Source organism: Polypterus senegalus, chromosome 15 (assembly GCF_016835505.1).
Source record: "Polypterus senegalus isolate Bchr_013 chromosome 15, ASM1683550v1, whole genome shotgun sequence".
Classification (NCBI taxonomy): domain Eukaryota; kingdom Metazoa; phylum Chordata; class Cladistia; order Polypteriformes; family Polypteridae; genus Polypterus; species Polypterus senegalus.
Window position 1 is genome coordinate 30,112,678 of NC_053168.1, and position 25,464 is coordinate 30,138,141.

At 40.1% G+C, this 25,464-nt stretch overlaps 1 protein-coding gene across 3 annotated transcripts in view; it reads left to right on the plus strand.

Annotated features, from left to right (window-relative positions):
• The first annotated feature begins 1,325 nt into the window (after nt 1–1,325).
• The window catches only part of LOC120515557 (DENN domain-containing protein 3-like), a 136,209-nt gene continuing 112,070 nt past the window's right edge, over nt 1,326–25,464 (plus strand). Inside the window, exon 1 of one of the 3 annotated variants that reach the window (XM_039736640.1) lies at nt 1,326–1,526. The gene's annotated coding sequence lies outside the window, so the exon portion shown is untranslated. Of the gene's footprint in view, nt 1,527–2,030; nt 2,089–25,464 lie in introns of those variants that run through there. The other 2 variants (XM_039736642.1, XM_039736641.1) reach the window with 2 other exon arrangements.

Consider the following 25,464-nt stretch of genomic DNA (forward strand, 5'->3'; position numbering starts at 1 on the left):
AAGCATGACAATTAATTCAGAAGGCCTGAAGGAATTATAGATTTGTAGTCATTATTGTCATTATTGTCAGGGGTACAGAGCACAGTGAAATTCTTACTTAGATGTTCTAAACAGTATGCCATTCTCTATGCATGAGTTTTTAATGAATGGTCTGTCTGTCTTGTTTAAATACCTTTTTCCTGCCATTACAAGAGCAATATACAATGCAATATTATCCAAATAATGTTTTGCAAGATGTAGCAACACAGTTTATCCCAGCACGGAAAGCAGACTCTTAATCAATCGACAAAAGTTGGGACACCCGCAGGAATTGTTTGCGTCAATGTTGAAGGCTTAATTAACTCCCATTGCTGTACAAAACTGCAAGCTGTTAAGCCCTAAAAAAAGGCATTTTGCATAACAATACAAATGTCATTATTTTTCTATTTTTGGTCACCAAAATTTTTTTTCTACCCTCTGGTAATTCATCTACTTACTTACCTTTGCACCATTTCAAGTTATTCACTCGACTTGAACTGCTTACATTTCAATAAAAACTGGAAAAATAGGGGAATTCGAAGACTTTTGACTGGTACTCCAAGTACTACTTATAGTGACAGTGACAATGCAGTAAATGGCGCAGAAGGAAATAAAATTAGAGAATGAGAATGCAATGCAGGCATTGCCAACTTGTGATGTCATGCTGCATTTAATGATTCTTTTTAAAGAAGTTTCTTTTTAACGTTTGCACACCACGCTCCATATATTAAAAAACAATGTTTTGTGCCAACAGGTGAAGACTTCTGTAACAATTTCTTACACCTGAAGATGCAGCTTTGAAAACGGGCACAAGTCAATTACCTCTCGGGGATTAATAAAATATGTCAAATTAAATCGAATTAAATCCAAAATAACACAACCAAAATCAACAACGCAGTATTTGCAAACTTTTGGAACTTAATAACTAAGATCATGATCAGGAGAGGTATAGCTTTGCAGTATATGGTGCGTGCAAAATTGGTCTTCTGACACCAATGTATTTTTTTAACTATTAAGCAAGAAACATGCGATGGTGTGCGGTTTAAACGGTGTATCTATTGATGTGACTCGTACAACTTTTCGGTGACTTGACAGAAAAAATTGCAGTAAAAACACTGGACGTCTGGAGCGTGGAGGTCGCGTGAAATAAAAGTAAAAAGTGCGAAGTTCGGTCACGCTTCCTGAAACAGCAAAGTACGCGCATAGTGAGGCGCGCACCTCACTTACTGCCCTATACGAGACGTGCAATCTCCGCCTGTTGCTCGTGCCCGCGAGCGGCAAGGGGTCTAGCGACTTTAAGGCGAGCGCGTGCACTGTGTCTCTACTTTGTTTTCTGTGCGTTGGGAGTCGTATTACCTGCACTCGAGAATTCAAGAAGGGGTGGCCTGCAGTCAAACAAGAAAGAAAAGTTTTTCCACCGTTTTTAGTAAATGGATAATGAATCTATTTATGTTGTCTTCTTAACATTTGCTCACCGAGTGGATTCCAAATCACGAAGTTACCATCAGGTTAGTAGCTTTGCGTGTGTGCCTGTGACTTCTTGTTACCAGCTTGGCAGCAGTTTACCGGCATCCGAGTTTTGCAGGATGTTAACAGTGTGGAATGAAAACAAAAGCCAGTTAGTTTGGTGGGAAACTGCGAATATGGTAAATGCTCGCGCAAAGCATTTTACATAATGTAAGTGGCAAGCGTGCCTGGCTGCGGTCCCAGTCGGCTTCTCTTGCGCTCTCACTAACCGCACGAATGATCTGGCCTGCCTCCGTGCCTGATGTTCAGCCTGGCACTCAGGCGCATCTGTCGGAGGTTATCTGTCGGCCCCACTAGTCGGCCACTTTCTGATAGCATCTCGGACTCGGGGCACTCGGATGACTGGCCGTGTTACAGAAGAGCCTAAGACTGCGGAGTCATTTTCAGTCATTATGGGTTAACAATGTGACGTGTCTGTTCTTAGTGACGACAGCGACAGTTGTGTCTTATGCTCTTCATCTGAGAATGTTCATTAGGTGGTAATGGATTTTCTAAGACGACCTTTTTGCGGTGATCGCAGATTGTTAAAAAAGGCGTAAAATTGTAAGTGCATGCTTTTTTTTATCATTTGTTTAATTTTAGTTATTCAGTTTGGTTACCCGAAAGCAGGTGACAGAGCACGTGACCCAACTCCCGCAGGGTACCTGCGGCTTCGGTACGAGTTGCGGTCAGGATCTTTCGGTGGCTCTCGGGATTTCTGTGCGTGTCAGTTGTTGAAGTAAAGCCGAGTACTGTTTTCCGATTTACGCATTTCCTTGGTTTATTTTAGTGATGGACGATACTTCCACTCTAAAGTTAAGCATTGGGTCAAGGTGAAAACTTGTGACCTAACAAATACATTTCCAATTTTTCATGTATTTAATTGGTACAACTGTAATTTAATCCGACGACGGTTTAGTTGAAATCAATAATTTACCCTTTTACTATATGCTAAACTTGAAATGAGTTCCGTGCACGATTTGAGCAAGCAGAATATGCGCATTTTAAGTTTTATTACTCATGCTCATGTTTTTTTTCCCCTAATTTTATATTAAACAGCAGCTTACAGCATTAATGTGGTTTACTAACTATGCTCATGGGAACTTTTTTACAATTAAATTATCTAATCATATGCCAGTTCCTGTTTGTTTAGTAAGATTTCTGTCCTAATTAGTAACTGGTTATATTTTCAGATTTGTATCTTGAATGTGATAAACCAGAAAATTCTAAGCACGTTTTGTTTACTGTTCAGAGCAATTTAAAAAAAGTGATTTTCCAGGAAGAGGTTTACTATTAAAGCATTTGTTTGCTTTGGAAATACTGTATAGAAAAATATGCAGAATAATTAATTTTTACATGGTTCTCTCTATGCCACTATTTTGATGCAAACATTCAGAAAATTGAATTATAAAGAAAATGAATAGCCTGCATTAAAAGTTATTACAAAACAGAAGTGTTAAGTAATACATTAGTAAAGAACACTGATGAATGTTTATCGCTAGTGAATAATAGCAGAAAAGACTAACTAACTACATAACACATTAAAGTAAGGACAGACCTCTGGTTCTGAATTAAATTAAATTACCACATATTTGTAAGCACTTCTCTAAAGGAATTTAATAAAAACATCAAACTTAAGCCCATGCTTTTTTAATAATTACTCTCTTAACATGTGCTAAGACAATGGGCCTCTGTTATAGTGCCATCTGTTAATAAGGCATATCAGAAGTGATATGACACTGACATTTCTGTGTACCATATTTGTGTTTTTTTACCGTTGGCCAAAATGATTAATTGACTGAAGCTCCTTATTCCTAAACATGTTACATACATACGTAAGTAAAACATTCTTACCATAGATCAATTATTACTTCTCCTAGTGAGTGATCTTGGCTTTTGTTGATGGTCATTATTAAACGCAATTTCACAGGAAACAATTGTTGATTCTAATTAGTAGGAATAAAGAAATTTCTGAGTAAAAATATAATTTCACCTGCAGGACATCCTGTAAAAATGTTGGCTTACGAGGTGTGGCAGAAAAGTAATGAGACTGGCAACACTGCAAGTGATCTGGCAACGCTGCGCTGTTGTCCTTGATAGAGCACGTGTATCAGTACCCTCCCATAGCTCAGTGCGAGTTTCAACTCCTTCCGTTAACTACGTGATCTTTGTGACTGCTATTAGCGAAGTTGTGTTTTTGGTTGTGCGTCACGCAAAATGGAACAGCAGAATTTGGAGCAACGTTGTGCCATTAAACGGCAAGTGTGACGTTTGAAAAGTTAAAACAGGCCTATGGGGAACATTCTTTATCCCGAGCTCAAGTTTTTCGCTGGCACAAATCATTTTTGGAAGGCAGAAAACACGTTGAAGATGAACACCGTTCAGGGAGGACTTCAACTTCGAAAACCAATGAAAACATCGAACGTGTGAACACTCTTGTGAGATCAGACCGTCGTTTAACATTAAGAATGTTGAGTGAACAATTAAATTTGAACAGATTTACCGTTCATCAAAATTTTGACTGAACATTTGCACATGCGAAAGGTCTGTGCCAAAATGGTGCCGAAAAACTGCCCTCTCCATAACAGAATTTTTGACCTCAAAAGGCATTCCTGTGGTTCCCCAGCCCCCTTATTCACTTGACCTCAGTCCGTGTGACTTTTTCCTTTTTCCTAAACTGAAAAATGTCCTCAAAGGACGTCATTTCGGGACTTTAGAAAACATCCAAAAGAGTGTAACGGACATGCTGAAGACCATACTGGTTGAAGACTTCCAGCGCTGCTACCAACATTGGGAACAACGTCTCCATCGGTGTGTAGCTGCCCAAGGGAACTACTTTGAAGGGGATAACATTGATGTTTGAAAAAAATAAAAACTTTGGTTAATAAAAAATCAGTCTCATTACTTTTCTGCCACACCTCGTAAATCATATGTGAATGTAATGCTTTGCTTTACAATCTTGCCCCTTTGCAAAGTTTTGGAGGGTTTAGATGAAAAGCAATATACAAATTGAAACAGGCCTAGTGTACGAGAACAACAGTTTACTTCAGATAAAGTGGGAAAGTCAAATTTGAAACCCATCAGAACTGGCATAAACCTGAAATAAACTTACCAAATTGAAAATGATGTAAACTCTATTAAATAAAGAGTAATGAAAACCGCAAATCTAACACTGCAATGTGCACAGCATGCGCATCACACAACAGTGGCCAGCCGACTGAATTGAACTGAGCCTCAGATGTGGGTTTTTACTTCAAACTCCAGTTGTATGTTTACCTGGGGTGTGGGAGGATGCAGTTCTATTTTTTTCTTGTAATTTAAAAAAAAATTTTATTAGTGTGCCTTTACTGCAAAGTCATAGCCAGATAATAAAGTTCTAACACTGAATTATGGTTTACTTTAAATTACTGCATTACAAAACAGCAGCAACATTCACCAGGCTGCAGATTTACTTCACCCGTGCCATGAATTGAACATTTTTAATTCTGGGGTTGTTTTGTCCCTGTAAATGTATTGCAGTGACCTGTTGACAAGATCTACGCTCACAGCCGCAGTGACTGGCACCCAGCAACTTATAGGGTGCTTGCTAACCACACCTTACGTGAACTTCCCTGAACTTTCCTCCTGCTCACTTTCTACGCCACATATCATGCCTTCACCAGTCCATCCACCCCGTCAGTCAGTGGTGCCCTTCGTGTGCCCCTCCTTCACTTGCATAAACCGGAAAGCCATAAACAGTTGAGTGGCACTGTGTCGGTCCTGGCTTCACCTTAGCGCGTAGCTAAAAAAAGTATCTGGCATCTTGGTATTAACTACTCGGTACAGTTTTACAGTTGAGGCCAAAATTATTAGCCCCCCTGGAATCATGGAACATTTTCCTAAACTTCTTCCCAAAGTTTGCAACATTGATGAAACTTGATATAATCAAACATCCACCCGTGCTATTTACTAGCTTTTGATACATTTTGTAATATAAAATATATTTTTAGTCTTGCTTTATATCAAATATAGTAAAAAATGGGGTGGTCAAAATATTAGCCCCATGTTAATGTTTGCTTTCAAAACACACCTACACTAATTAACCAATCAGCTTTGAAACCACACCTGTGCAATCAATTGGCTTCCTAACAACACTCAATCAGCATAAAAAGACTCCCAAGGAACTCTTGAACACATGAGAGGGACTACTGTTACTGACCATGCCAAAGACAAAGGAAATCAGTCTGGAGCTCAGAAAGAAGATAGTAGAGGCTCAAGATAAGGGGCAAGGCTACACTGCCATTTCCAAGCGATTCACAGTGTCTAGAACTGCTGTACGTTGCATCATTGCCAAGTACAAGGAGACAAATTCTGTTAGAAACAAACCTGGCCGTGGCCGTAAGCGCAAGATTTCAAGAACTCTGGAGAGAAAAATAGTCAGAGATGTCAGCAAGGAACCCCGGACATCTGCCAAGATGATTGTTGCTGACCTGGCCTCTTCTGGAGTTGATGTTTCAAGGAACACAGTTGTGAGGGCTCTTCACCGTGGTGGGCTTCACGCCATCGTCCCAGAAGAACCCCTTTACTCAAAGAGCGCACATCACAGCCCGACTGAGGTTTGCCCGTGAACATTTGAAATGTAAAGATGATTTTTGGAAGTCTGTGCTTTGGTCTGATGAGACTAAACTGGAACTGTTTGGGCACATGGATGTTGCTTATGTTTGGCGAAGAAAGGGACAGGCCTTCAACCCTAGGAACACAGTTGCCACAGTTAAACATGGTGGTGGGAGCATCATGCTTTGGGACTGTTTTGCAGCCTCAGGCACAGACTGAGGCTGTTCGGGTGCATGGCAACATGAAAAAAGAAAATTATGTTGACATTCTGAGGGAGAATATGCAGAAATCTGCTCGTAGTCTAGGCTTAGGTCGTCGCTGGGTCTTCCAACAAGACAATGACCCAAAGCATACATCAAAATTAGTTCAACAGTTTTTCAAGGATACCAAACCCAAGATCTTGGAGTGGCCCGCACAGAGCCCAGACCTCAATCCCATTGAGAATCTGTGGCGAGTGCTCAAAGTGAATGTCCATGCTCGGAAACCACGCAATTTGGACCAGCTAGTACAATTTGCAATGGAGGAATGGACCAAAATCCCTCAGGAGACCTGTGCTAATCTAGTAAAGACCTACTCTAATAGATTGTTGTCAGTTGTGGCTCAAAACGGGTACAGTATTGACAATTAATGGGCATGGGGCTAAAAATTTTGGATGTCTCATTTTTGCCCTTTCTTGTTTCCACTCAGTGTGTCAATAAAATATCCAAACTACAATTAGTGGACCTTGTTATTTTGGACACAGATACGCTTTAAAAAACAAACATTTGTTGTTAATGGTCATTTTCATATTGGAATCAGGAGTGTTGCCTAATTTCATAAGGGGGCCTAATAATTTTGGCCACAACTATAATATCAACAAATACGACAAATACAAAATTTCCTGTTTTTCTACTGAAAGTCAAGCAAAATGACCCCTTTTATTGGCTAACTAAAAAGATTACAATATGCAGGCTTTCAAGGCAACTCAGGCCCCTTCTTCAGGCAAGATGTCTGTTTTTCTATAATGTCAACCAATTCCAATTAAATCAGTCAAATCATTTTTTACATTTTGAAATATTTGTTTTTTCTATTGTACAAGTTGTTTTTACCCCTAAATATTGATATATCGAAATGTCCTTTCTTAGAAGATACCTTCTGCTCTACACTTATAATTCTGCCAAAGTACTTTTTAAATAAAAGAGGAAATTGTGTTTTAGTTGTGGAGTGAGTGAGCAAGTCAATCAACTTTGCCTTTTATACGTAGATTAGCATTTTTGAGAGGGCTGTATGATGGATGATGCAGTGATTAGTTTGTAATTGTTTCTTAGAACTACATGTGTTCACAAAAGTTAGTTTGTAATTGTATTGTTTGTTGGTAGTCGCTACTGTATGAATTCCTGCACTGCTAAATTGATGGAGAACATTTAGACGCAATATTGTTTTAGCCTTTTGCATACTCCAGTCAAATTGCAGTGGTTGATTTAGCACTGAGTTAATCCATCCATCCGTTATCCAACCCGCTATATCCTAACTACAGGGTCACGGGGGTCTGCTGGAGCCAATCCCAGCCAACACAAGGCGCAAGGCAGGAAACAAATCCTGGGCGGAGTGCCAGCCCACCGCAGGACACACACATACACACCAAGCACACACTAGGGACAATTTAGGATCGCCAATGCACCTAACCTGCTTGTCTTTGGACTGTGGGAGGAAACCCACGCAAACACAAGGAGAACATGCAAACTCCACGAGGGAGGACCTGGGAAGTGAACCCGGCGGTACCACTGCACCACCGTGCCACCCACTAAGTTAATCACCCTGATAATTTAAACAGTAAATAGTTTAATATTACCATATATTTGCACATACATTACTCTTCTATGTAAATGGAAGTTTGGTAATGGTTTTTAAAGATTCACTAAGTTCATTGTCTGTGGAAAATCAAAGTGGATTTTCACATCTTAGAATTAAATCCCAAAAAATCCCAAGTGGTTCACGAGACATCCGCCCTGGATACCTAGGCCGATGTATGACAATATCTTCTGTAGTGAGAAGTCAAGAAAAATGACACCTTTTATTGGCTAACTACAAAGATTAAAAACTTAAAGACTCAAAGACTCAAACCACTTACACCTGAACACCAGCAAAACCAAGGAGCTGGTGGTGGATTTTTGGAGGCCCAGGCCCCTCATGGACCCCGTGATCATCAGAGGAGACTGTGTGCAGAGGGTGCAGACCTATAAATACCTGGGAGTGCAGCTGGATGATAAATTGGACTGGGCTGCCAATACTGATGTTCTGTGTAAGAAAGGTCAGAGCCGACTATATTTACTTAGAAGGCTGGCGTCCTTCAACATCTGTAATAAGATGCTGCAGATGTTCTATCAGACGGTTGTGGCGAGCGCCCTCTTCTACGCGGTGGTGTGCTGAGGAGGCAGCATAAAGAAAAGGGACGCCTCACGCCTGGACAAACTGATGAGGAAGGCAGGCTCTATTGTAGGCACGGAGCTGGATAGGTTGGCATCCGTGGCAGAGCGACAGGTGCTGAGCAGGCTCCTGTCAATCATGGAGAATCCACTGCATCCACTAAACAGTATCAACTCCAGGCAGAGCAGTAGCTTCAGTGGCAGACTTCTGTCACCATCCTGCTCCACTGACAGACTGAGGAGATCGTTCCTCCCCCACACTATGCGACTGTTCAGTTCCAGCCGGGGGGGTAAACGTTAATATTATACAAAGTTATTTGTCTGTTATACCTGCATTTTTATTACTCTTTAATTTAATATTGTTTTTTGTATCAGTATGCAGCTGCTGGATTATGTGAATTTCCCCTTGGGATTAATAAAGTATCTATCTATCTATCTATCTATCTATCTATCTATCTATCTATCTATCTATCTATCTATCTATCTATTATATAGTACATTTTATCTATCTATCTATCTATCTATCTATCTATCTATCTATCTGTCTGTCTGTCTGTCTGTCTGTCTGTCTGTCTGTCTAGATAGATTACAATATGCAGGCTTTCATGGCCTGATTACATCTTACCTGAAGATGGGGCCTGAGTTGCCTCGAAAGCTTGCATGTTGTGTAATTTTTGCAGATAGCCAATAAAAGGTGTCACTTTGCTTGACTTCTCATTACATTCAGAATGGCTAACACGGTACACCACCCTAGTAGTACTAATGGTATCTTCTGAAACAGTTGACCAATCATTTTTCAGACATTGCCTTTCTTTGTGTTTGTCATGTTACATGTTACAAGCATATTGTTTTTGGTTCAATTTGGTTCAATGCCTCCACATCCTTCAAAAACTTTTTAACTTGCAATACCTGCAATGGTTTAATTTCAATAGTTTTGCAGTTTGTTCCATTTAGTCATGGGACCTGACCTATTGATTTTAAGATAAAGTGTAATGTACATGGAAGTACTGTATGGACTATTCCATACCGATATTTCTTTTAACTGTCTTCCATAGGTTTTGGCTAACACATTTCTGGGCAATGCCATTTATTTACCATTTTTCTTCTGGAAATCATATTGTTCATTATGAATTCAGCAGATGTCTCTGTGTAACACTGGTGAAGAGCAACACAGTTGTGTAAAGCTCACAACATGGTGGGCTGCAGTGGCTGCAGGCTTTCATTCCAGCCATGTTTGTAATTAGTAAGAAATTTTTACAGCTAATAAAACATCCAGTATCATAAAGCTTGGACACCCTTGGCTTAATTACACATTCTGTTGACATTTGAAGTTGTAAGACACTGGGGGTCGCTGTTGTCCCTTAAACCCAACAGACAGATGCTCAGGACACAAGGTAAAAGCACTCAGAAGTATTTTAACTCTTTTAGGACTGAATATTTTTTCAAAAAAGCCATGGTTTCACAGAGAAATCAAGATAAAACATCTGTTGCTGCATGCTGTGGCAGCAGTTTGACAAGAATGTGCAGCAGGCTTGCTGCCAAGCTGTCTTCACGTGGCTGAGGCAGCAGCAGCAGCAATCACGGTCGCAGTGCATTGCAATTTAGTTTGTACCTCTTATCATTGTTAAGTGGCACTCCTCCCTGACGAACATTGCCGTAGGCGTATCAGTTACATGAACCCGTTCAGCACCGTGATTAGCTGGGGACCAGTAAACTGAAGCTGGAACCTCACATTCGTTTTTGATCACTTATATCAAAATCGGAGTCTGACAAGTCATAGTCCAGTTCAGAGATAATAGGCAAAACGTTGTCCATGCATGCTTTATGCAATCACTTTGATCTGTCACCAGATGTCAGTGCCATTTTTGCTGTTGTTTGCACCTTGCTACTCACAGAAGCACAGGAAATCTCGATCAAACCAATGAAGCTAATTTTCCTTCTAGCAACGAGAGTCCAACTTAAACATAACAGTTGGTTTTTCACAGTGTGCAGTTGATTACCGTTGTCAACTCCTCCTTTTGACAAAAGTCGACATCAGCCCTGTAAGAGTTAATGCTTCTTCTTAAACAGTGGCTCCACAACACCCCAGCCACAATAAACAGGCAATTAAACCACAAATTACAAAATATTTCTAAACACAATTCTCTCCTCCTCTCCTCCCAGCAAGCTCTGTCATGCACCTCCCGACTCCGACTCGCTTGGTGGGTCTGCAGCTGTCCTTTAAATAGTGCCGACCTGGAAGTGCTTCTGTTCTTCCTCCCACGTGACTTGCTAGCATTTCCAGGTCAGATGGAGAATTCAAGTTCTTTAGTCAGCCTGGAAGTACTTCAGGGCTTCCGTCCTCGTGACTACCTATTACATCCGGGATATAAGGAAAGCACGAGTCCCCAGGTTCTTTGACAGCTCCTCCTGGCGGCACACATGGCACCCAACAGGGCTGAGAGTCCAAACTCCAAGTCCCAGGATACCCTCTGGGAATCCTGGGCACCGCTATACTCCAGGGAAGCTGCCATCTACCGTTTTGGGGGAGGCAGTGTCGACAAGTAGCTGCCTTCCCCCATCCCTCCATTCCAGGGACGTCTCCCACAAAGTAAAATTATTAAATACAACTTTTGACAGTAAAGAAACTAAAGCAGTGGAATTTTTATTAAAAGGCTAATGTGCAGTTATGATTTATTTGATTAACTGAAAAAATGTACAATAAAATGAAAGTAAATGTGACATTTGTAAAAGTTGGGACACCTTTTCCATTGTAAGGTCTGAGAGTTCGTTGGGTCTTTAATCTGTTCTGGCTTAGCTTGTCAGGTGGTAGTCTGGTCAAGAATTGCCATTTGGAATTGTCATTTGGTGACAATTCCAGAGCCTAATAAATACTTTTATTTTTTGCATACTGTGCAAGGTTCAACAACCATGGGCACCGCTTGGCAACTCCCTGAGGATCTGAAAGTTAAGCTAACTGACGCCTTTAAAACAGGGGAAGGCTATAAGAACATATAAATGCACTTCCAGCTAGCGATTTCCGCAGTTTAAAATGTCAATAGGAAATGGTAGTTAAGGGGAACCTTGCAGATCAAGACAAGATCTGGAAGACCAAGAAGACCGAAAAGACAGAATACCTCACGTACATTTATGTTTATTTGCTTAGCATATGCATTTAAGCAAAGTGACTTACAAAAGAGGTCGGCATAATCCAGTGAACATCAGTCTGGGCGTCTGCACAGGAAGGCAAAACAAATCTGCAGGCAGGTTTAGCTGAGAAAGGGGTGGTGGTACACTGATCTACTGTGCAGCATTACTGACACAGATAAGGCCTTAATGGAAGAGGCATCAGAAGAAAACCTTACCTGCGATCTTGCCATAAACAACAACAACATTTCTTAAGTATATAAAACAACATCTGCCTGAGACAGAGTCATTTTTGAGCCAAGTGTGGTGGACAGATGAAGTTGAAATGAAACTCTCTGGCCACAACCACGAAAGGATTGTTTGGATTAAAAAAAGTAGCAGTGTTTGAAGAAAAGAACACCTTGTCAACAGTTAAGTTCGAGGGTAGATCTCTTATGCTTTGGGGTTGAGTGGCAGCCAGTGGCACAGGAAACATTACTATGGAGAATGGATTCCGCTAACTATCAACAGATCCTTGAGGAGACTGTCAGGCAGTCATTCAGGAAAATGAAACTGAAAAAGGCTGGCTTCTACAACAAGACTGTGATCAAAAACACATTTTAAATACCTCTAGAAACATAAAGTGAAGGTCTTCGGATGGCCCTTGCAGTCCTCATAGTTAACCATCATTGAAAATCTATGGGTGGATCTTAAAGACAGCCCAAGAATATCTTACAGCTGGAAGTTGCATGCAACTTTTCCAAAACAGAATCTAAAAAGTAAAAGCTGGCTATAAACTGTTAGCACCGTTTACTTCAAATGTTGACAAAATATTTGATTTGGACAGACTTTTTGAATTCATTTTATTTTACTTGATTTTTAGGATTCAGAACCCTTAGTTGTTTTTTACCTCGGCCAGCAGCCACACATTAATGAGATGTAAAGCAAGGCAACCAGCTAACTAAGTGGTCTCAGAATCAGTTACTGATAGGCCAATGTTTTCAGACCAACCAAACTCTTAAGCAGAAGGCAATCCCTTCTGTTAATGAAGCATGTTTTTTTTTTTTATTCTGTGGTTTGTTAGTGCTCTCATTCTACCTCATTAGACGTTTTCAAAACAGATTACTTTCTTATTTCAGTTACATAGACCACTGTTCAGGGTGCCCATTTTGGAATTCTGAAAATCACTATCTGAGTACATTGCGAGATGTCCGATAGAAAATATGGTGTCAAAAATGAAAGTGAAGTCTGGCAGTATTTTGAAGCAGAAGGCAACACTGTTGTTCTATATAGTACAGTAATCCATCGGTATATCGCGCTTCAACTTTCGGGGCTTCACTCTAATGCGGATTTTATATGTAAGCATATCTAAATATATAACACAGATTTTTTGCGGCTCTGCGGGTTTCTTTGGACAATGGGTCTTTTACTTCTGGTACATGCTTCCCCAGTTGGTTTGCCCAGTTTATTTCATACAAGGGACTCTATTGGTGGATGGATGAGAAGCTACCCAATCAGAGCACGCAGTTAAGTTCCTGTGTGCTGATTGGCTCAGCGATGAAGCGCCGAATTCGATTGTGCTGCGTTAACCAGGAAGTCTCATCTCGCACATTCAGCATCAACGTGTTTCGCTGTGTAAAGAGTTAACTTTTGTGCTGTTTTGTGTGTACTTACATAATTTCAACGAATCTTACCTAATAGCTAAGAGAATACAAAGGGTTTATGCTGTATAACTGTGTGGGAAATGTTTATAAGAGAGTGGGAGAGTTTATAAGGGCTTAAATATATAAAAATAACCATATGAACATATGTTTTTTACTTTGTGGATTTTCACCTTTCGCGGGGGGTTTCTGGAATGCAACCCCCACGATAAAGGAGGGATCACTGTAATCTGTAATGCCAAGCTTTTCTACAGAGATTGAACAAACTCAATGTAGAAGCTTGCAACAACAACAATTAATGTGTTGTATATCCCAGAATCACACAAGGAATACCTTAATGGTCTTTAACAGGCCATGTAGCCTTGACTCCCTGAAAAGACAAAAAAACCCTCCCCACCAAAAAAATACATAAAAACTTCTAGGGGAAAAAAAGGAAGACATCTTGGGAAGGGCAATTCAGAAAGAGAGCAAGAGAGGCTTACACCCTTCCAGGTAGGTTGGTCAGGCAGTGGGTGTCAAAAGATGAGGTAAATACACACATACACACAAAACAGAACGCAACTATTCCTCTTCACAGAACTAGATGGCCAATTCATCATTGCAACCTCAGAAATACAATTAAACAGTACAAACTACTGTGTTCTTGCACATCACTCCTCACCAAGTACAGGCGGAGAGCGCTGCAACAACTCTCAAGACAAAATGCAAGAATAGATTATACCACTCATATACCACTCATTACATACAGAAGTATCACATATAAGAGTATATGAGCCTGAGGTACAGTGCAAAACTACATGCCACACAAACCCGCTTCAGTAACTACAGGGTGGTCCAGATCTAATTATGCAGATCCAGATCGTCTGGATGACTTTGATTTATGCGGGGACGATTCCAGTTCGGTGTGAAGACGATTCTTCATGTCATCAGTTTGCACACTTCTCGATGGTCTGGGATTTTTGGGGTGATTTTCTATGTAATAAACTTAATAAGTTCTAGCGTAATGAAAATTGCATAATTAGATCTGGACCACCCTATACAATGTGCTCTGTAATACCAGCCTGGCAACAAAAGTGAGTACACCCCTAAGTGAAAATGTTAAGGCAGTGCTTGAAAATAATGGTGGCCACACAAAATATTGACAATTTGGGCACAATTTGGACATTTTTCACTTAGGGGTGTACTCACTTTTGTTGCCAGCGGTTTAGACATTAATGGCTGTGTGTTGAGTTATTTTGAGGGGACAGCAAATTTACACTGTTATACAAGCTGTACACTGACTACTTTATAATGTATCGAAGTGTCATATCTTCAGTGTTGTCCCATGAAAAGATATAATAAAATATTTACAAAAATGTGAGATACTGTACATACAGTATATATACCGTGTATGTCAGAACTGCAAAAATATCAATGAGGGGTATTTTACCCCTCAGCTTTGTGGAAGGCAAAGGTTTAAGAGAGCTAGGCTGAGCCAGAGTATGAAGTCTTGTCCTTGAAAACTAGTGACAGGGTAAAAACAGTAATATGAATAAGTAGCGACAGTCACAAAAATAAAGCTCTAAATGATAATTTAGAGACATCAATTTAACATGGCAGCCAGACTGAATTTCACTAGTGCCAAAACACAATTAGAAGTACATTATAGCTTGCTTTACCTTGTCAGATCTTGAATCTTAGTCTGGGATTACAAGTATCATGCATTTCAGATAAAGATCCTGTATAGTCTAAGTTAATGTAGGGGGAAAACCCACTACTCTTTAAAGACAAAAATTGAAATGAAAAGGCTACAGTTATTGGTCATTTTATTAAAGTGTGAGTTATTATGAGCAAGTTCTAACACTGCAATGGAATTAGTGCATATTAAAAATGAACCTTTTGATTAACTTTTTATGTAATATTGAAACACAGAAGACAGAAAAAAACCCTTTTGCAGTTTGTTTGTTTTCATAAAGGAAGGGGTGAGGTGGGTGCACTTCATCAGCCAAAGTGTAATTAATTTATATAGAATATATATTTAAAGTCTTATGGATTCTTATGTATCAATTAGTAAGACTTCACAACCTTTAATAATTACAGTAAAACTTTCCAGTGTTCATGAACAGAATTTAAAAGACAGTGTCCACTGCCACCAATAACTGTTAACCTCCCTATTGTGTCTCAAGTTAGCCAATTCTGTTAAAGGGGCACCACAGTCTTAACTATATTTATTAAATGTTTGATGTTCTATGTCTACCTCTCACTAGCGGCCATGCATTCTCGCACAGGCTTATGTATGATCTCTACTGATGCCGTTGCATTTCTCTCTCCTCTGAAGGCCTTCTGCAGAACTTAAAGACTGACCTGTATCAACCGGCTGGCACCTTTGTGCCGGCAACCTTTTGCAAGCCAGGAATCACCCAACAAGGCCATTTTCGATGTTGATGTGCACATTTATGCTTTGTTGGCCAAGTTGCATATATAAATTACTGTTGAGTAGTGTGGAGACAAGGAGAGATTTTTGCATTGCAATCCTTTCTGATGTTAAACATCTGCAGTTTCATCCTGATCCTGCAAGTATGTATCTAGCAATTATGTGACAAGGAGAAGCTTGCCAGCTGGGTGCAGACTGAAGCCATTAAACACAGATAAGTCATGCCTCATACTTTCCTGTTATGTTTCTTTTGATAGACAATGGAACAGAACTACAAAAGAAATGTGTTTAATCCGTTCAGGCTAAAGGAAGCATCCTTCATTTGGCAGTGCTGATTATTTAGTGAGATGATGCTTTGGTGCCATGGTTATGATGGCTTCCTAACTGTTTGTGTGGAATTTGCACATTCTGTGTGCATCGAACGTATTCAAGATTTTTCAGGGACTAAGGTTTTGCTCCTGCATCATAAAGAGGTGCAGGTTATGTTGATTAGAAGCTCTAAGTTGTGTCAGTTGGAGTATGGATGAGTTTATTAGAGTATTCTCTGATGAAATGGTACCCCATCCAGCTCTGTTTTTCCCATTTGCACAGTGTTGTCATTGTCAACACAGGCACAGGCCTGAAATGTTGTGCTACATTGGTGGCAGTGGACACATCCTGTAGCAATACTCTGGTTAAGTGTTCTCTCTCACCATCTTTACAAAGTGTTCAGATGATCATTTGGCCCTCTATAGTCTTGATTTCTTGTTTAAATGGGTTGTACCTGCTGCTGACAGGGTAATGTTTGAATATGTGTTTTCCAAAATGTGTTGTGGGAGCACAGAAAATGAATGAAAGTAATATCCGCCATATTTTATAACCTGCTTATCCAGTTCATGGATGCAGGGAGCTGGGGTCTATCCCAGCAACATTAGATGCAGTGGGAAACAACACCGGATGAGACACCATTCTAACACAAAAGCCCATATTCACTTACAATGGGACAATTATTTGCTTAGTTTATTTGTGGTAGGAACTAATTTGAATTGAGGACCATTTGGTCAGGACACATAATAAGTTCTTAAACTAGGAATTCAAGCTGATCCATCACAAAACTGAAACAAGACACTAAATCATAGTAACAATAACATTGCTAAAGAATCAAAATACTAGGAAACCTAACACTGAAGGACAGAGCATTAAATATCACCATCAGACTCAGATAAAATGGCTGTAAAAACCTTGACAGTGTCCTATTGCTGGCATTTTGTGTTGTAGCCTCTCACTCAAATACCATGATGATGTCATAACAACAACATAATTTATTTGTATAGTACATTTTAATTTTCCCTTCGAGATTGCCGAATGTACCACACACACACACACACACACACACACACACACACACACACACACTCACACATATATATATATATAGATGTGGACAGATTTGTTGGTGCCCTTACAGCTCACTGAAACAGTGCTGTATGCCTCCTAAAAAGTGATCAAATGAAAGGCCATTGTCCCATGTACACCTGCATGCCTCTGAAGTGTGCTAATTCTACAAAGATATTCTGAAATGTCCTGGGCACTTTCATTGTTACCCCTAGAAATATCATAAATTATTTTAGAGCGATTTTTCAAACTATCTGTAGTCTTTATTTAGTATCATACATGTCTTCTGTCTTTCAGCCTATTTAAATGGAGAAAAATAGTCACTCTGCTCTTTGTAATTATTGTGAGTCCCCCACTAAACATGAACCAGTGAAAGCAAAAGACAAAGTTGTCTGAGGAGGTCAGAAGGAAAATTATAGTCAAGCATGATATAGGCAAAGGGTTTAAGACCATCTGTAAGCAGCTTGATGTTCTTGTGACAGCAGTTGCAAATTCTAAGAAGTTTAAGGTCTATGAGACTGTAGCCAACCTCCCTAGACGTAGTCGCAAGAGGAAAATTGACTCCAGAATGGACAGAACGATAGTGACAATGGTAGACAAAAATGAAATTTTCAAAGAAAAGAACACCATACCTACTGTGTAATATGGAGAAGGCTTTGTTAAGTTTTGGGGCTGCTTTGCTGTGTCTGGTATGGAAAGCCTCGAGTCTGTGCAGGGAACAATGGAATTTCAAGACTATCAAATCATTCTGGAGCAAAACGTACTGTCCAGTGTCAGAAAGCTCTGTCTCAATCTTAGGTTATGGATCTCCCAACAGGATAATGACCCAAAACACACAGCTAAAAGCACCGAAGAATGGCTAAGAACAAGGCACTGGACTATTCTGAAGTGGCCTTCTATGAGCCCTGATTTGAATCCTAGCAAACATCCATGGAAGGAAATGAAACATGCATTATGGAGAAAGAACCCTTCAAATTTGACACAGCTGGAGCAAGTTTTCTCAGGAGAGGTGGGCCAAACTACCTGTTGACAGGTGTAGAAATCACATTTTGAGCTCCTGGCGTCCCTTGTGTACCTCTAAAGGTAGTGCAAAAATATTTAGATATGTGTTCTATCATTTTTGTCCTTGCCATTTTCATTTGTGATATTATCTAAACTATTCTATTGAATAAAAACTCTGAAGGAAAGTCCGATTTTTGTGAAATATGGAATAAACAATGATGGGTTCTAATTACTGGTTTTTTTTTTTTGTTTCAAGTTATTTCAGAGACAGTTTGTGGGTTCTTCTTTTTTCATGTATGGATACCAACAAACTTGTCCATGTCTGGTAGACAAATACTGTATATGTTCACCAGATGTATGTAAATAAACACACTCCCCACCTCAAATACACAGAAGAACTAGATAGATAACGAAGAGCTGCTGCTGTCAATAACAGATTAGTAGGTGGCAATAAGATGGTGAGACCCATCTACATGTAAATCTGTGATTATCTGAAATCATTAACATTTGAATACACCAGGTCCAGCTTGCTGTGTCCACAAAAGGAACACGTCATTAGATCCACAATCACCTGATTAAAGACACCAGCATTCAAAATGGTTTGACTTTAGATAGTTCACAGTGGAATAAATCATTTCTGTTGCCGTGTTTAAAAATAAGAATCAACAGGACGATGCAACCTTCTCCTAGTCAGTGGTGTGGATGAATTCAGACTGTTTGTATTTTACATTTAAGTTTTATTATAATGTGCTCTCATTTTTAGTATATCTTATTCACATTGCCCCGTAATAAAGGTCAGGAATTTTATTGGTTTATTGGTCAAGAAAAGACAGCAATACGTTCAACCAATTGTCAAAATGAAAGTAAAACGGAAAACTAATAGACAGTTTTCATTTCAAGGCACACCTTATGTTGAGTACAGTGCCACTAAAATAAAGAAAGAAAGAAACACATAGAGAGATACGTGAAAATGTATATTTTTTTGACACATTTAATTGCTCATGTTCACATACCATTGTGTTGTTTATTTATTGTCATATTTCACAATGCACTTATTTATTTGCATATTTATTTATTTAATTTTGACCAAAGTATTCTTCCAGAAACTTGAAGATGGTGGCAGTGTTGGGGAATCATGAGTTTTAAAGCCCCTGTTTTCAAAAGAAATGTTTTTAAGCTTTATCATTGTTTTAGTAAGTTATTTGGAGAAAATGTAATCTCTCTTTATTGAAATTCGTATTACTGTTCCCCAGGTGTAAAACTTTTGAAGGTAAGAAGGAATGGGCACAGGCTGGAGATGGGGGCATTCAAAATGAAGCAGCCATGTTGCTGCTGTAAGTGCCATTATAGAGAGGTCTTGTAGGAGGCCAGTATTTTATTAGATAGCAGCATCTTGTGGCGCTTTTCCACTGCATAGTACGGCACAGCACGGTTCAGTACAGCTCACCTTGGCTCGGTTTGCGTTTCGACTGCAGTTTAGTACCGCTTTAGAGTGGGCGGGATTATTCCCGTGTCGTTATAGTTGCGCCGCCTCTACTGCCGTGACACCGTGGAACTTTTACAACAACACGCAGACAACGACAACACTTTAGCTCGACGACGCGCAAGGGTAAGCATCTAAAAAAAGCACATCACTAGCTAACTTTTATCACTGTTGCAAAGCATAAAATGAACTTAACTGTCAGTGTAACATTAAAATGCTGATTCTGTATATTACAGATCTTCCACATTTTGCAAAAGTCGCAACAGACCATCTGTTTGGACATTTAACCGTGCTTCAGAGTGGTGGGATGTGATTGTTCCCGGTTTTACAAACACACAGTTGGCTGGAGAACTTTCGAATGTCTGAAGAAACATTCATCCACTTATGCAACAAACTGTGTCCAGCGATGGAGAGACGGGACACAAACATCCGTGTGTGTGTTCCTTTTTAAAGAAAAGAATAGCCAGTGACGCAGTAATGATGATTTTCTCCGGCCAATCAGTGACCAGCAGAGTTTACACGTCACGTTTTGGTAACGGTTCGGCGCGCTTGGAACCTCGGCTAAGGTGGTACTAAAAAAAGGACCAGGTACCAGGTACTGTTCCCAGTGGAAAACCCCCCAAAAGTGAGCTGAACTGAACCGTGTCGTACTATGCAGTGGAAAAGCGCCATTGGATTTTACCTTGAGAGGTGTCATGGCACTCTGTGCATGTACTTGGTGAGAAGTGCTGTGCAAAAACTAAGTATTCTGTACTGTTGTATTGTATTTCTGAGGTGGCAGTGATAGATTGGCCATCTAGCTCTGTGAAGAGGATTACTTGTGTTCTGTTTTGCGTGTTGTATTTACCTCATTCTTGACACCCATTGCATTTTCAACCTACCTGAAAGGGAGTCTCTGTCTGCATTGTTCTTTCAAAGGATTTTACCCTTTTTATCCTTTTTTGTGAGTTTTTCCTTGTCTTCATAGAAAGTCAAGGCTTAAAGGTTATCAAAAAACAAAGTCTGTTTAAGCCCATTGAGGCATTCCTTATGTAATTTTTGGCAATACAAGAAATACAGCAAATTGTTGTTGTTGCACATGATCTCTGTTGTCAAAAATAGGAGTGGTACAGTCAGGGTAATTGGACTTAGTCAGGGTCTCAAGTAACAGGTACAGATAGACAGGGAGAGAGAAAAGCGTGTGCTCCATCCCACCATGTAGATTGAGTGTGAGGAAATACCAGAGGGGCATCAGGATTTTGGTCATCTTTTCCTTAGAGTTCACAATTTTTCATCCATCCCTTGTGTGTGTTTCAATAATGAGCACATCCTATTTTGATATGTCCTATTGTTACTCTGGGTATTTGTTGCAGCAGAAATGTAATGAACCAGAATTATGTTTTAATGGCATTTAAAACAGTGAGTGCTTACTCACTGCAGTAGTGTATTTAGCTACCAAGCTCAGAGCAGATTGATTGGCTGAGCATCACCAGAGAAAATCCTCAGCACGTGATGATGTCTGTGAATCTCAGACTACAAGTAGTCATAACATGTAAGGGATATACGACAAAGTGCTGCTTTAATCTGCCTTCCGCTCTGTTTCAAACATTATGGTGCCCTGCAATGGTGGGACCTTTTAGAAAAAGTGTTGTCATTTCTACATGCTATGACCACAATTTTCAGTTATAATGAAATAGAGATGTTATCTTACTTTCAAAATGCTTCATAAACACATGTATTTCAAACTAAAAATTGTGTTATTGGAATGTAGTGTGCCCTGCAGTGGGATGGCACCCTGCCCAGGGTTTGTTTCCTGCCTTGCGCCCTGTGTTGGCTGGGATTGGCTCCAGCAGACCCCTGTGACCATGTAGTTAGGATATAGTGGGTTGGATAATGGATGGATGGATGGATGGAATGGAGTGTAGTGCTAGTCAGTGAGTGAATCTGGATACTGTGGCCATTTCCAAAGGTGATTAACAATACTAGGTGTTTAACTCGACTGTCTAGACAGATGGTAGATAGTGGGGATTCTGGTCATGATACCAATGGTTTGAAACTGTGAGGGAACTGGTTAATCAACATTCTTAATAACAGCATGTTAGAAAAGAACCTTAAATAACAAATTAAGAACACTGTATTGACAGAGGAACTCAAGATGAATGCATATATTTTTTCATAATTCCAGTTCTTGCAGGTGTGATGTGCTCAAGACAAGCCCCATGATAATGTTAAGGCTGCGCCATAGCACAAAGCCATTCTCACTTTTGCAGTGTGTTTTAATGAATACTTTCCTTCCTTTTCCCTTTTTCATAAAAGTGTCTGATTAAAAAGGCAATCTCAGTTACGGGGTAGACTGTGGACCCCCTGGGGGTAATGTCAGAGAAGAACGTTAAGACAAAACTGATGGACATTATGAACAATGCTGCTCATTCTCTCTAATACACACTATCATTGTGGTCTTTCTGCCAATGAATTATTCAGCAGAAGTGGGTCTAGAATTTCTACTGGTGCTTCTTTATAGTGACAACAATATGACTTTATAATGCCTTACTATTAGCACTTGGAGTCAGGACCTTACTGAATAGGGTGTGAGACCTTCGAATAAGCACCAGAGCAGGACAGGATTTGCACTGGTCTGTCTAAACTAGCCACACCGCCATCCAGTCAGCTCCCACAATCCTGCCTGAAGCTGCAGCCTACTCTGGGCAATATACAGTCAAATGAAAATGTTTGGGAACCCCTCTTAATTCTTTGGATTTTTGTTTATCATTGGCTGAGCTTTCAAAGTAGCAACTTCCTTTTAAAATGTGACATGCCTTATGGAAACAGTAGTACAGTACCGGTATTTCAGCAGTGACATTAAGTGTATTAGATTAACAGAAAATATGCAATATGCATCATAACAAAATTAGACAGGTGCATTTACAGTACATCCGGAAAGTATTCACAGCGCATCACTTTTTCCAAATTTTGTTATGTTACAGCCTTATTCCAAAATGGATTAAATTCATTTTTTCCTCAGAATTCTACACACAACACCCCATATTGACAACGTGAAAAAAGTTTACTTGAGATTTTTGCAGATTTATGAAAAATAAAAAATTTGAGACAGCACATGTACATAAGTATTCACAGCCTTTGCCATGAAGCTCAAAATTGAGCTCAGGTGCATCCTGTTTCCCCTGATCATCCTTGAGATGTTTCTGCAGCTTAATTGGAGTCCACCTGTGGTAAATTCAGTTGATTGGACATGATTTGGAAAGGCACACACCTGTCTATATAAGGTCCCACAGTTGACAGTTCATGTCAGAGCACAAACCAAGCATGAAGGCAAAGGAATTGTCTGTAGACCTCCGAGACAGGATTGTCACGAGGCACAAATCTGGGGAAGGTTACAGAAAACTTTCTGCTGCTTTGAAGGTCCCAATGAGCACAGTAGCTTCCATCATCCGTAAGTGGAAGAAGTTCGATACCACCAGGAGTCTTCCTAGAGCTGGCCGGCCATCTAAACTGAGCGATCGGATAGAGAAGGGCTTTAGCCAGGGAGGTGACCAAGAACCCGATGGTCTGATGAGACAAAGATTGAACTCTTTGGTGTGAATGCCAGGCGTAACGTTTGGAGAAAACCAGGCACCGCTCATCACCAGGCCAATACCATCCCTACAGTGAAACATGGTGGTGGCAGCATCATGCTGTAGGGATGTTTTCCAGCGGCAGGAACTGGGAGACTAGTCAGGATAAAGGAAAAATGACTGCAGCAATGTACAGAGACATCCAGGATGAAAACCTGCTCCAGAGCGCTCTTGACCTCAGACTGGGGCGACGGTTCATCTTTCAGCAGGACGACCCTAAGCACACAGCCAAGATATCAAAGGAGTGACTTCAGGACAACTCTGTGAATGTCCTTGAGTGGCCCAGCCAGAGCCCAGACTTGAATCCGATTGAACATCTCTGGATAAATCTTAAAATGGCTGTGCACTGACGCTTCCCATCCAACCTGATGGAGCTTGAGAGGTGCTGCAAAGAGGAATGGGCGAAACTGGCCAAGGATAGGTGTGCCAAGCTTGTGGCACCATATTCAAAAAGACTTCAGATTGTAATTGCTGCCAAAGGTGCATCAACAAAGTATTGAGCAAAGGCTGTGAATACTTATGTACATGTGATTTCTCAGTTTTTTTATTTTTAATAAATTTGCAAAAATCTCAAAACTTTTTTCACGTTGTCATTATGGGGTGTTGTGTGTAGAATTCTGAGGAAAAAAATGAATTTAATCCATTTTGGAATAAGGCTGTAACATAACAAAATGTGGAAAAAGTGATGCGCTGTGAATACTTTCCGGATGCACTGTATTTGTGCACCCCAACAGATTATTACATGAATACTTAGTTGAGCCTCCTCTTGCAAATATAACAGCCTCTCAACGCCTCCTATAGTCTGTGATGAGTGTCTGGATTCTGGATGGAGGTATTTTTGACCATTCTTCCATACAAAATCTCTCCAGTTCCGTTAAATTTGATGGCTGCCGAGCATGGACAGCCTGCTTCAAATCATCTCATAGATTTTTGATGATATTCAAGTCAGGGGACTGTGACGGCCATTCCAGAACATTGTACTTTTCCCTCTGCATGAATGCCTTTGTAGATTTCGAACTGTGTTTTGTGTCATTGTCTTGTTGGAATATCCAACCCCTGCGTAACTTCAACTTTGTGACTGATGCTCGAACATTATCCTGAAGAATTTGTTGATATTGGGTTGAATTCATCCGACCCTTGACTTTAACAAGGGCCCCAGTCTGTGAAGTAGTCACACAGCCCTAGAGCATGATGGAACCTCCATCAAATTTGACAGTAGGTAGCAGGTGTTTTTCTTGGAATGCAGTGTTCTTCTTCCGCTATGAAAAGCGGTTTTTGTTATGACCAAATAACTCAATTTTTGTCTCATCAGTCCAAAGCACTTTGTTCCAGTATGAATCTGGCTTGTCTAAATGAGCATTTGCATACAACAAGTGACTCTGTGTGTGGTGTGAGTGCAGAAAGGGCTTCTTTCTCATCACCCTGCCATACAGATGTTCTTTGTGCAAATTGCGCTGAATTGTAGAACGATGTACAGATACACCATCTGCAGCGAGATGTTCTTGCAGGTCTTTGGAGGTGATCTGTGGGTTGTCTGTAACCATTCTCACAATCCTACGCATATGCCGCTCCTGTATTTTTCTTGGCCTGCCAGACCTGCTGGGTTTAACAGCAACTGTGCCTGTGGCCTTCCATTTCCTGATTCCATTCCTTACAGTTGAAACTGACAGTTTAAACCTCTGAGAGAGCTTTTTGTAGCCTTCCCCTAAACCATGAGACTGAACAATCTTTGTTTTCAGATCTTTTGAGAGTTGCTTTGAGGATCCTATGCTGTCACTCTTCAGAGGAGAGTCAAAGGGAAGCACAACTTGCAACTGACCACCTTAAATACATTTCCTCATGATTGGACACACCTGTCTATGAAGGTCAAGGCTTAACGAGCTAATCCAACCAATTTGGTGTTGCAAGTAATCAGCATTGAGCAGTTACAGGCATTCAAATCAGCAAAATTACAAGGGGACCCACATTTTTGCACAGTCAGTTTTTCACATTTGATTTAATCTCATACAACTAAAAACTGCTTCACTAAAAATATTTGTTCGGAAAACACCCCAGTATTCAGATGTTCCTAGGAAATGAAAGACAAACCACTGTTATCTTTTTTGTTGAAAGTAGAGTACATTATAGTGCAGGCTGAGAGGGGTTCCCAAACTTTTTCATATGACTGTATGTGGAAACTAGCTTGAAAGTTCAAAGTACATTTAACAGATCTATACTATCCATGGTGTCTCCTAAGGGAAAGGAAACAGCAAAACAAAAAAAAAAACAACAATTTGGCTTGATAAGTCAGATG